The following is a 12,881-nucleotide window of genomic DNA, read 5'->3' as shown; positions in this document are numbered from 1 at the left end:
ATTCCCAGTGTGAATCATTTATTGTAACTGAATTATAAAATGGTTGGGGGCCACCCAGCACCCTATCAGAGGCCACATTTAGCCCGTGGGCCTCAGGTTCAGTATCACTGTCTGAGGAATGTGGTCTCCTTAGCAAGGAACGAATGATGCGACTATACGCTGATGACACAGCATTTTTTCTCTCTGATCCAAAATGACACGTCTTAATTCATAACCTATTCTGATATTCACTGCTTGCATGAATGGTTGAAATTTAATCATCAACATTAACTATAAATGTCAAGAACTTTACTAAATCACTTTAGAAACATACAAATGTCACATTCATGGTTTGCAGAAACCTACAACGGCAACATTTTCTTCCAGTAAAACCTGAATTTGTTTCACAAACTGAACCTGTGAGATGTAATCAGCACAATGTTTTGTTTTCTGGTGGTCGACAGCTCTGGGTCTACATGAGTCCTCCCACCCCCACCTTTCAACATCTTCCTCAAAGTTAATCCCCCCCGCAGCAGCAGATGGTGCGGGGAGCATCCACGGCTGCGCCCTCGACGGCTCCTGTAGTTATGAATGATTGGTTGGTCTTTAGGCATTAAGTTGGATCAGTGTAATCCACCGCAGCATATGCAGCAGCCCGCAGGGCCAAATCCAGCAGAACTTTTCCCTACTTCCCTTTCCCCTCGCCAAATGCTCTCTGAGGAGGCCACAAGGTGTCAACAGGACCTCCAACATCCAACAGCTAAAAGAGAGGCCCTGAGACGTTATGACTACACACAAAAACTTGAGGTTTTATTCTGTAGATCACATATTCTGATCAGAATCAAAAAAGTTTAACCGCATTTTGCTCACCTGAAATTCAAACCAGAGGTGAGACAATCACGATAAAACTAAAGATGCACTAGTCTTGTTCTATATCTCCACAGCTGTCAGTGCTGCAGAAAGATCTAGAAGCGCACGTTATCAGTCTGCTACAGAAAATAAAATGCTGACTTGTTTTGTGAGTGAAAACTAAGTGCGAGACTTTCTGATAATTTTACTTCTGCGTCATTTTTAATTATGATCCAAATGTCGTAGCACTTTATATGATATTATCCTAGATTGCTTAAAGCTCCTCTATACTATACAGAAGAAATTTTTGTTTTTAACTTTTTCATAACTTTATCATTAATCACCTCAGAATGATATGTCATTTTGCTTTCCGCCACGATTTAGTTCAAGGTTGTTGAATATGGTGCGCCACGTCTCTGGAAGTGAACCTTTTTTTTTTTTTGTTGTTTTTTTTTGGGGGGGGGGTTTGTTTGTTTCGTTTTCCTCAGTCATACTTGCTTATGATCTCATTGAGGACTTCTAGTGACTGAAATATATACACATATACATAAAAATTATACACCTCAACTGTCCCATTTTACCTGTATTAAACCTATTTCTTTAAACTGATCACAATCATCTCGTGCGGCACTAAAACCACGATGTAATGATGGTGCTCCTGCAAAATAGTGTCAAAGTGAAGTTGTTTTGGTGGAACATTTGCACGTGGGAAGGTAAATACTGTCATTAAAATAGCTCTGTAAAATCTGCAAATACAACTAAACTAAAAATAAAAATAAACTGTAATTGAATCGGTTCATCACTGAAACTGAGGGATCTGATGCCAGTATATTCTCTATTTATGCACCTTGGTTACCGTACATCACCAAAAGTTTCTCGAAACGGTCTGAAATTAAAAAGCCTTTCAAATGGAGGAATATTGTGATAACACTGAGTAAAACATAGTGACCACACAGTAACTGTCTGTTACTTTTTCTGTATGACATTAAAAACATCCAGCAGCAGTCTGCCTCATCTACAATCACTGCTCAGTTCTTTGTGAGCTCTGTGACACAAGAGAAATTTTTTTTTAAAAAAAATGAATACATCATGTTATGTCATTTCAGGTGTGAAGGAGCTCTAAATAAGGCCTCTTATCCTTGCATATATCTTTTTTTTCTTTTTCTTGATTTTCAACTTTACGTGTTGTTTGATAAACATTGTATTTTTGTCTCTTTTACTCTCATCTCCATTTGTTCACTCTGTAAGCACTGAAACGTTTTAGAAAGTGCTACATGCAATAAAAAATGTTTGGGGAGTCGCGCTTCCTGTACTTTAGTTGAGTTTGAGGGGCTCTGTGGGTGAAACTCCTCTGAATTATCTTCATGAAAAACTAAAATGCCTTCGCTGTTATGGCACGGTCACGTTAGACCTAAAATCAAGCTGAAGTGTGTGTCAGAGACTGAAACAGATCTCAGAGCACAGAGGCTGTCTTATACAGGTGATCCACCAATAGGAATCCTTCTTTTCGGCAGGGGGCGTGGCCTGCAGCTGCAGATCGAATTGTTTGGCCACAAAATCCCAAAACAAACAAATGTTTACAACAAAGCAATAAATGTGGGACTTCAGACGGGCCTGCAGGATTTATTGCAGCTTACTTTCTTTAAAGTTATTCAGCACAAAGTCAAATAAATCTGCTTCCTTGAACTTTGTATGCTGAGCGTTTCCAGCTGCGCTTCAATCAGCTCAGTCACACAGGTGTTTTCAATCAGCAGCTCCTAACGCTGTCACAGAGAGTACCACAAAAAGCATGCACATTAAAGCCTAAATGCTGAATCTAAAAAATGCACAACCTTTTTAAAATGTGAAACTGAATTCTGCAGATATTTCCCCCTTTGTAACATTTCTAATTCACCAATCTAGGCGTCAGAGATTTACTTGCAGCTTACTTTCTTCAAAAGTTATTCAGCACAAAGTCAAATAAATCTTCTTTGGACTTTGTGTGTCTCCACACTTCAATCAGCGAAGTCACTCAGGTGTTTCTCATCAGCACCTTCCTAAGCCGTCACAGATAGTACCACCGTACGAAAAAAACAAGCACATTTAAGCCTAAAGGTTGAATTTAAAAATGTACATGTCAATTTTTAAAACAAGGTCACAAAGTGCTTTTAGCAGGAAAGCAGCAGGTTAAAAACAAGGCAGCAATTAAAGAATAAAATAAAATGCAAACAACATAGTTATAAATACTGGGGAATAAAAAAAATAAAATAAAAAAGACCTACTTGGTAACTTTATCAACAGGGAAATACTGTTTTTTATTTATTTATTTTTTTCATAAACAATAAGGGACACAATACATAAAGACTGTATTTGTATTGTATTTATTTTTTTTAATGTTTGGTGTCCCCTGACATGTTTTTAATTTTTGCTTTTCTTGTTAATTTTGTAAAATGGTAAAAACAGAATCTTCCAGTTTATCTGAAAAAGCAAGTAACTTTCAACACGTCCGTGTGACTTTTCATTTAAAGAAGAAAAATTTGGGGTAAATAAATCTTCCTCAGACTTTGTTTGTCTCCTGCTGCGCTTCACACTTCGATCAGTGAAGCCGCTCAGGTGTTTTTCATCAGCAGCAGCCACAAAAAAAGTATTGGGGATAAAAATCTGAGGGATAATCAGCAATTGGTCGGGGAAAAAAAACACATTTTAGGACTAAGAGGCGGCAAATGAACAAATAAATATATAATAAAATATAACATTTAGGAGCAAAAAGCTGGAAAAAAGTCATGGGTTGCTAAAATAAATAAATAAATAAATAAATAATACAACAGTTCAAATTCCCCTTAAGTAGCCCAAAACCATTTTTAATTACCTTATTTATTTATTTATAAATGTTGTGCATCAAAAAGTAAGTTGAGTAAAATGAAGTGGAAATATTCAAGTAAACTACAAGTACGTGAAAATGTACCTTGAGTGCAGTACTAATTATACTTTCCAGCACCGCACTGACCTCCTCTCACATTCATTCATAACATGAAAAAATCCCATAACCTCTCAGTGACCTCGCAGTGAGGATTTCTCTGAATGGCTTAATGATCGATTATCCCGCGATCAGCCTGTAATCAGCGTGACGTCTCGACCCGTCCTCTCCCGCAGATTGATGATTACTCATCTATTGTTCAGTGTGTCAACCTCAAACTGGGAATCATGGCCACTTAAAAAAAAATAAACACAAATGTTTAAAACAAAAACAACATATAGTTACAGGCTGTTTTAGCAGACTTTTTTAATTAAGTAAATATTTGTTGTTGTTTTTTCGTGTCTTCAGAGACTGACATAAAAATTGTTGACTTTGGTCTTTTTTATGGGATTTATTAAACTGAAAAATGTAAAATATCTTCAACCTCAGGATGATTTTTCTTCTCTTTCTTTTTTTTTTTTTTAAATTCCTGTTATATCTATTTTGCTTATTTATTTTCCTCAGCTCGGTTCCTTTGCTTTGCTTGTGTCTTCTCACCTCGGGGCTGCAGACCTTGATTGAGTGCAATCAGCATCATGAGACACACCTGGACTCAGCGCGCCTCGTGCACGTAGAAGCAGCAGTCTGGTGTGAGACCGTCTAACCCTTTTTTTTTTTTTAACTGCACACTTCCAGGTGGTTTTATAGATTTTTCAGATTTATTTAGCACTTTTTTTCAGTACCTTTTTAGTTGATAAATCATTTTATTTCTTGCCCCTTTGAAACCTAAATAAGCTTGATTTCTTTCCAAAACACTGGAAGAACACAGTAAACAACCAAAGAAGAAATGGCCCAAAAATGTGTCCAAAGTGAAAAGAAAACATATAAGAAAATTACCTAAAAATAAAATAATATAAATAAATAAATAAATAAATTTTAAATATATATATTTATTTATTTTCATATTCCATCTAAAATGACACAAAACACGCTAAATTTCACTATATTTAATATGAAATAAACATTTTGTAGTATCTTCAGATACTCAGGTCAGTCTCGTTTTTGTCCACTGGGTGGTGCTGCAGTATTTCTCCAGTATTTCTGTTTGTTTTGGGGGTTTCAGAGGAGAGATGCTGCTCTGATTTGTTTACCTCATCTGTTGTAGTCTCCTAAAAATGTTTGTTTAATGACTTTTTTTGTTTTAATCTCTAGGAACCAATAAAACCTCAAGGCTAAATTTGCCTTATTTTGAAGGAAACCCTTTAAAACGCATTAGATTTAAGGAGTGATGCTGTTTGTTTTTTCCCAGTTTGACCTCTGCAGATGTAATTTTACATTAAGATGAAAACAGTGACATTTGGGCGCTCTCTCTCGCTCCAGCAGTCTTATTCCCCTCTGGACTATTTTCAGCATAAATGTGTCGTGCGATCCGGGATGCAAAGCAGATTAAATGTAGAGATCTTTGCACGTATGGATGTTGGTTTCAGTGGAGGAATCACCACTGGAGATGAAGACATGTCCTGCATGTCTGGCACTCACACAGTGGGAATATATGCACGTGTGTGTGTGTGTGTGTGTGCGTGTGTGTGTGTGTGTGTGTGTGTGTGTGTGTGTGTGTGTGTGTGTGTGTGTGTGTGTGTGTGTGTGTGTGTGTGATTTGATGATTCACTGCTCGGGTTGTGAAACATCACGCTAACCTGGAGGGTGTTTCTTTCTTTTTTTTTCACTTTTTTTTTTCTGCTGTCAGCTTAGAAAGTAGGAGAGGTTTTATGATGCAGGTTTTATGATGCACCACAAAATTTGGATGTATTTTTGGTTGCCACAGTTACCATTTTCCCTACTAACAAAAAATCAGAGTTTCAATAATCTTTTCTGACCTTGACTCTCTTTTTCAACTGACACTGATTTATTGTCATAATAATAAAAATAAATGGCATCTGAAGGTCATTTGGCATCAATTTTCCACACTATATGGATTATTAAGTAATACTGATGTTCAGCTTTTATTAAATTTGAAGCGACAGACAGGTGAACGGAGTCCAAGTCGTGACAAATGTCACTGATAGCCTTTCTGATAAGACAAGTGTATCTGGAAATATTTTAAAAATGCTTAATGATGTGAAATAAATATATGATGATGATATTGATAATAAGAACAATAATAAATTCTTTACTTGAGATCAATAAATTAAATCACAATCTTTTATCAAGCACCCAATTAATGTATTTTATTGTACAGAATGTTGTTTTGTTGATGGTTTTTAATTATTTTCATATCTTTAAAAAAAAATAATAAAAACAAATAAAACACACAAGAAATGACCTAAAAATGGGTTAAAAATTATAATTCTATAAAACAATTAAAAAGTAAGATTTTGCCAAATTATAAGTATAGTCCTCCAGACATTTTCTTCCAATAAAAATAAATAAATAAATAAAAATGACAAATTTTACTGTCATTTGCAGGATGTTGCACATAGCCCCCCATCTTTTTAAAAGAAATCAAACCTATTTGCTCAAGGTCCAAAGGTTAAATTACTTGTGAAACCCATGTGAATGCAGCACAAGAAAGCAGAGGGTTAATTCACTCAATTCATTATTTATTCACTATACGTTTTACTTGTGTTTGTTGCTTTTAAGACTCCATACACCTACGACCATTACAGTAGTTTTATCAGCATTTAACGGCTTTAATATTCAGACTGTTTGGTTTTAATTATATTTTAGAAAAATGAAATCTAGCACAGTTGTGGCCAGCGAAGAGCTTAGTACAGGACAAGAAGTGACAATTTTTTTACTTTGATAATTTCTCCTGTCTGCGCTCTAATACAAAAATATCAGTATTAGTGTTAAAAATACATGGAAATAGATGCTATTGAAGAGGTGTGGATCTGTTTTTTTTTCACCAAAGACCCTCTCTGACCTCTGGCTGTGAAGATGGCCGGCGGATCACAGAGCGTGCTCGGCATTATGTACTTAATAACAGACACTGCAAATCCCGACCGGACGGGTCCAGGCATCAGTCGGCGCAGCGCCTGCAGGACTTAACTTGAGCCAAAGTGTTTTTGCAACCATTACACAAACACGACGGCAGTTTTAAAAGGATCTGTGCACATTTCAGACCTCAGCAGGAGAGAGAGAAAATAAAAGACACACATTTAAAATCTGAATCTAAATTGACCGTATTTAAATCTGTTTTCACACCCAACCTACATAATGCGGGGACGGTCTGGCTGTGTTTTGCATGGACGGGACTCTGACAGTGACAGGCACTCAAACGGAGGCAGCCGTTACAGTACATGTGTGCAGAAATACCAGTGCGGGCTTTAACCCTTTGAAACCGGGATCGACATCACTCTCCCTGTGCTGTATTTAGACATCTTTACAAGTATATAAAACCTTTGAACCATAAGCAAGTTGGTTTGATTTCTTTCAAAAAGGTGGGAAAAAAGGGAATGAGCAATTTGATTAGATTTATATATATATATATATATATATATATATATATATATATATATATATATATATATATATATATATATATATATATATATATAGATTTATATATATATGTGTGTGTTTAAAGCTAAATTATATTTCTCATTACCATTATTCTATTTAATAATTCTACTGAATAATTATAAGTTTTAAGAAGTTTTTTAGGTCATTTCCCTGTTTTTTGTTTACTTTTCTTGTATTTATTTATTTCCATTTATTTATTTATTTTATACTAATGTCTTGGTAATTTCTGGGGCATTTTTTCTTAATTTGCCCATTGCCCTTTTCCTGCATTTTTGAACAGAATCAGGCCATTTTTTGTGTTAAAGATGCATGTTAATGGAGCCCTGAAACAGACCGAAATGTTTAAAAATTTGTCAGTTTTTCACCAAAGACTTATCCTTATGGAACGCCATCTCTGAAGTAGTTGCCCAAAAACAGGAGAGAAAACTTAGTATCTCTTGTTTTGGCCTACAAATAGTACATTTACCCTTTCGTGTAAGTAATAAAGCACAGTAAACTGAATTTTGAGCAGATTTTTCTGTGAAAATGATAAATGTAGTCGATCTGTGCATCGCGTTATGTTTTAGCACCATAAACGATAAGCAAATGTTCTGGTTGATAAAGGTCCTAAAATGCAGAAATTCATAAGCATTTCGGCATTTCCAGTGCTCCCGCTTCTGAGTCAATTAATTTTTAAGAGACTTTCACATTTTGTTCTACAACATAAAACATCCAAGTAAATACCCCACTGTAAACTTTGAAGCTTAAATGAGACTACAGACCATCATACACTAAACTCAGCTTTTCAGCCTCGTTGTTATGGCAACATTAAGTTATATGACCATACTGTCTTTCATTTATAGCCTAATGAAGATAAAGCAACTGTTAAGTGTAAGGAAGACACAAAATGACCACAAAGAGATGCAACAGAACAATTGAAGCCTCAGTTACACTGCACCAAAACAAAAGAAAACAAGCTCGATGCACACCCGGATCAAATGACTCTGCAGTAGTCACGGGTTTTTATCGCCTCCAGCTCCAACACCTGGGTTTAACGCTCTAATTTTTAGCTCCTTAACCGGCAAGATGCAATGACGTGCCACCACTAATTACCATCCATCTCCCACTACACAGCACTTAAATATCGATCCAAATTAGTTTGCACTGAGTTTGAAACAAACTGAAAAAAATAAGAGACGGAAAAAAAAGTAACCTCCACATTGTTTTCGCAGACCTGTCCATGCTGCTGTCTACAGTTTACCTGTTCTCCAGCCTGTCCCTGATGTCGAGCGGACACCAAAAATAAATAAATAAATGAATCACACACGCAAAAAGGCATACTCATCTGTTGTGGAGCCATGTACACAGCTCTGCTCTACTGGCAATGGAAAAGCTGTCTATTGCCTATTTTTTAGAGGGCAAACCCATGTCTGAAAAACCTGCCTGCACATGCTAATTTTGATAGAAAAGAGGTGAAAGAGACAAAAAATAACCATAAAAAGGGCAAAGAACCCCCACAAAAAACATAGAAATAACTTAAATAGATAGAAAATGACTGCAAAGAAAACCACAAAGATGTGCTACTACAAAGAGATACAGAACTAACAGAAAACAAGACAAAGCGATTAAAGTCAATATTTCCTACACTGGAGAGATGGGGGAGACCAACCCTAGTCTTCCCTAAACAGAGCAAAAAATAAATCAATAAATAAAAAGTAGCTATATCTTCCCAAAAAACAAACAGAAAATATACGGCTACCAAAAGCACAAGTTCCTAAAAATAAAACTGTTGCTAAATGTCCTGATAAACATAGAAAATCCACATTTAGGTGCAAATGTCTACCCGCTAACATATTCACAACACTTCAGAAGACATAGGAACGTGTCAGCACATACTGTATGAATGCAGTACGTCTGTCACTGAGGTATTTACTTCTTTTTCACAAAGAAAATTATCTTCCAACAGGTGAGCACCAGCTCCCAGGAGGTTTGATAAACACTCTCCTGTCTGCTTCAGCTCCTTCTCTGGTTTTCTGGGATGAATGAGGGAACATTCAGCGCCGAAACAAGCCCACGACTTCACACCCTCGTCCTCGCTGAGAGGGAGGTGTGATGGAGCTGCAGAGAGACTGTCTGCTTACAGGAGATGTTCAGCGGAGTCACAGAGGAGACGGGAACTGATTTTTATCCAGCGACACGCTGCTGAAGTTTCTGCAGGGGTTTCTGCAGCAGTTACATCACAAAAATGACCAAATCACAGAGTCATGCCTCCATAACTGCGTCCCAGATTAGGTAACACTTCACATGCAAGCGGAAGCATGAAAGGAGGGAAGATCATTTTGATGTTTATTCAGTTTGTTTACATGATGTTAAAAAAAGTGGAATTATAAAACTGGACTTTTTAAATATGTGTTAGTCTGACTGAAATTGAATTATCGGACCTACACACCCAAATAATGGGATTGGAAGTCAAGGTTTTCCTCTTTTATTTTGCAAAGTTTCTCATTGACTTTTTACCCGTGTTTTTCCTAAAGAAGCAAACCAATTTGCTCTGGTTCCAAAGGGTTAAATAGGTTATGAAAGTCATCTGAACACAGCACAAGAAAACTGACACCAGTTTCAAATGGTGAATCTCGAGGCTGGTAAAGATGGAGCTCATTTTAATGACTTCACATAATGCGGAGTACTTTAATCCATTAAAATAATAAAGCATTTATTAGACAAACATGTATTTTGCATTGATGCAAGAACTTATTCAATAAATGTAGTGAAGTAAAAAGTACAATATTTGAGATATAGTGGAGCAGAGGTGCAAAGTAGTAGAAAATGAAAATACTTATTAAAGTATCTCATAATTGCACTAAAGCATTGTAGTTGAGTAAATATACCCAGTTACACTCCAGCTCCACAAACACAGCGTCACGTCTGCATCAGAGTTGACACACATCTGTGACCAGCACCAACAGCAGTTCGCCCGAAGCTTTATTGGAAGTCGTGTCGTTAACAGTGGCCAACCGATGAAATTCAATCAAGCGAGACTCACTGTGATTGGCCCGCTGGGAGCACGTGACCCCGCCTCCTCCGTGTGTGTGTGTGTTTGTGAGCTCGCTGTGCTGACACCAACAGCAGCTCCGCTCTGATTACTACAAACACACACACACACTCCACATATTGTCTATTTATATCTGTGGATGGTGAATATTATCACTGAGCAATCAAATCTGTGTGTTCATGCATGACTGATGTGGCACATGGAGGCGAACGTGCCGCTGTAGCCTGTCACCCGAAAAAAAATTAAAAAACAAAAAAAAAAAAACATTTATATGACGCAGTTGTGCCACCTCGTCTGTGGATAATGAAACAGGATTTTCCCTCTTTAAGCTCCTAAAAATAGCTCCTAAATTCAGGGATGGGGGGAGAGGGGGGGTCTATTATTTTCCATCCTTTCAGCCAAATGGAGGTTCAGACCGACAGCTATTGAACCAGGTCTCAGTGCTCCACAGCATATTATATCTGTGCAGTGGTGTAAGTTATGATGGGCTCTAGTTCACGCTATTGTGCACATATCGTTTAGTCACGTGATCAAATAATGACTTGACATTGGACAACACCAACATGCAAATTGTCCAGCAATCATCATTACTTATCTGTATGACAAAATACCATACAAAATAAGAAAATGATCTGTTTAATTCCATTGTCTGTTTGTATTATTTATGTAGAATAAGCATAATTTTTTGTTATGGATTTCTTCTGACTATTTCCCCCTAGGGCTAGGTGATAAAGCGATAATAATATAAATTGTGAAATAATTTTTCCTCGATTGAAATATGAGACGTAGTCGATAGAATGTTGCTAGAACACATTCCAGCCATGTTTTGACAGACAACACGAACAGCCAACGATAATAAGAATAGCGCCGCAGCGAACCGAATGCAGAGAACGACTTTGACTGTAGAACAGCTGAGTGTTTGACAGCCACAGCCTTGAAACAGCCACATTTGCAGAGGTGGAAAGGGACTTCTTTAGACTTCTACAGACTACTCTGTGTTAGTTTCAGGTTTAAACAGACTTATATAGAAACAGCAGGATGCATCGCTCCATGTCTCATCCAGAGGCTCTTGCTGAGCTCTCATTATTATTACCGGGGCAGATGTAATGTTTTGGGGGCCAATACAGATCTGTCCGACAGCCTGCTCCAGCGTCCAGCACGTATGTCCGACAGCCTGCTACAGGTCCGACCTGTCCCACAGCTCCAACGCGGATATGTCCAACAGCCTGCTCCAGCACACACATGTCCGACAGCCCTCTCCAGCACGAACATGTGCGACTGCCTGCTACAGCGCAGACATGTCCGACAGCCCGCTCCAGCACGGACATGTCCAACAGCCAGCTCCAGCGCAAACATGTGCAACAGCCTACTCCAGCACGGGCAGCCAAATTTGCAGAGGTGGAAAGTGACTTCTTTTGACTTCTACAGACTACTTTGTGTTAGTAACACCAGGATGCATCCAGCCGCCCCAGCTCTCATTATCATTACCAGTGGCAGATGTTATGTTTTGCGGGTTTGGGACCCTTTCTCTAACTGGGAATCTGGGAATGTTGGCAGACTGTTGGCAGGTATAGGAGAGGTAGGCCTTCTCAAATGTTGTTGTTGCTCTTTTTTTTTGTTTTTTTTCCTGAGTAAAATGATTACTAGCACAGAAGTTTCACAAAAGATTCACAGAAGTTCAAGTCAGAGTCCTGCAGTCAGGAGAGGTTGGCCTATTATCAGCACAATGTGAATTTACCTGAAGCTTGTTTGAGATAGAGATTTTAATTTTTATATAATGCTGGAAAGTTTAATAAATAATAACAAATCATATTTTTATTACACTCCAACACACCATGGTCAAATTAAACTCCGTCAGTGAACTATGACAAAAAAACAGCAAAAAGCAAAATAATCGTTCTTTAATCGTAATCAAAATAAAATGTTCTATTAATGGTGATATTGATTTTAGGTTTGAGGTTCAGAAATTTTAGTAACTGAACTTTTTGAATTTTAGTACAATTGGTGGTGATGCTATATAAATATTTAAACCAAAATTAACCTTATCTTCATATCTCACTTAGGAGTAAGCTTGACATAAATACTGATTAAATGTATAAAGTGATATATATCGATATCGACTGATATAACAAAAAAATATCATGATAAGACTTTATTCCATATTGTCTGAAAAAAAATATGTATTTCATTTTTTTTTTTGTAACTGAATTTAAATATAAAATTACTTTGATTATATATTTAGTTTATTTAACTCATTTTTTCCCTTTATGTTACTTCCCTCAAGCCAGGGTCGTAACATTTTTGGGTTCTGGAGTCCTCCTCGCTGTTTCTGCCCCATATGATGAGTACGAGTCTTTGAGTGCATTTTGTCTTGAGTGGTAAGGAGTTAACCCTGATGAGGTATTCAAAGAGTGGGCCAGCTAAACTGTCTCAGCTTCTCCATCGGCCCACTACTGTATTATTTTGCCTTTTTTGTTTTGAGGTAATCCTGGGCGGAGACTGCGGTCTTTGGTGGGGGTACGCTTTTCAGGACATTCGGTCTCCATTTGAGGCAGACTGTTTTTG

The 12,881-nt window shown here is 37.3% G+C and overlaps 1 protein-coding gene across 2 annotated transcripts in view; it reads right to left on the bottom strand.

Moving 5' to 3' along the window:
- LOC121961441 (potassium voltage-gated channel subfamily A member 5) overlaps positions 1 to 12,881 on the bottom strand; it is a 43,425-nt gene that overhangs the window by 5,844 nt on the left and 24,700 nt on the right. The window lies entirely within an intron of this gene.

This window comes from Plectropomus leopardus, chromosome 22, assembly GCF_026936395.1.
Source record: "Plectropomus leopardus strain MGB_pleo_1.0 chromosome 22, ASM2693639v1, whole genome shotgun sequence".
Taxonomy (NCBI): domain Eukaryota; kingdom Metazoa; phylum Chordata; class Actinopteri; order Perciformes; family Serranidae; genus Plectropomus; species Plectropomus leopardus.
The sequence above is the reverse complement of the archived record's forward strand: the minus strand, read 5'-3'. Positions and strand labels throughout refer to the sequence as shown.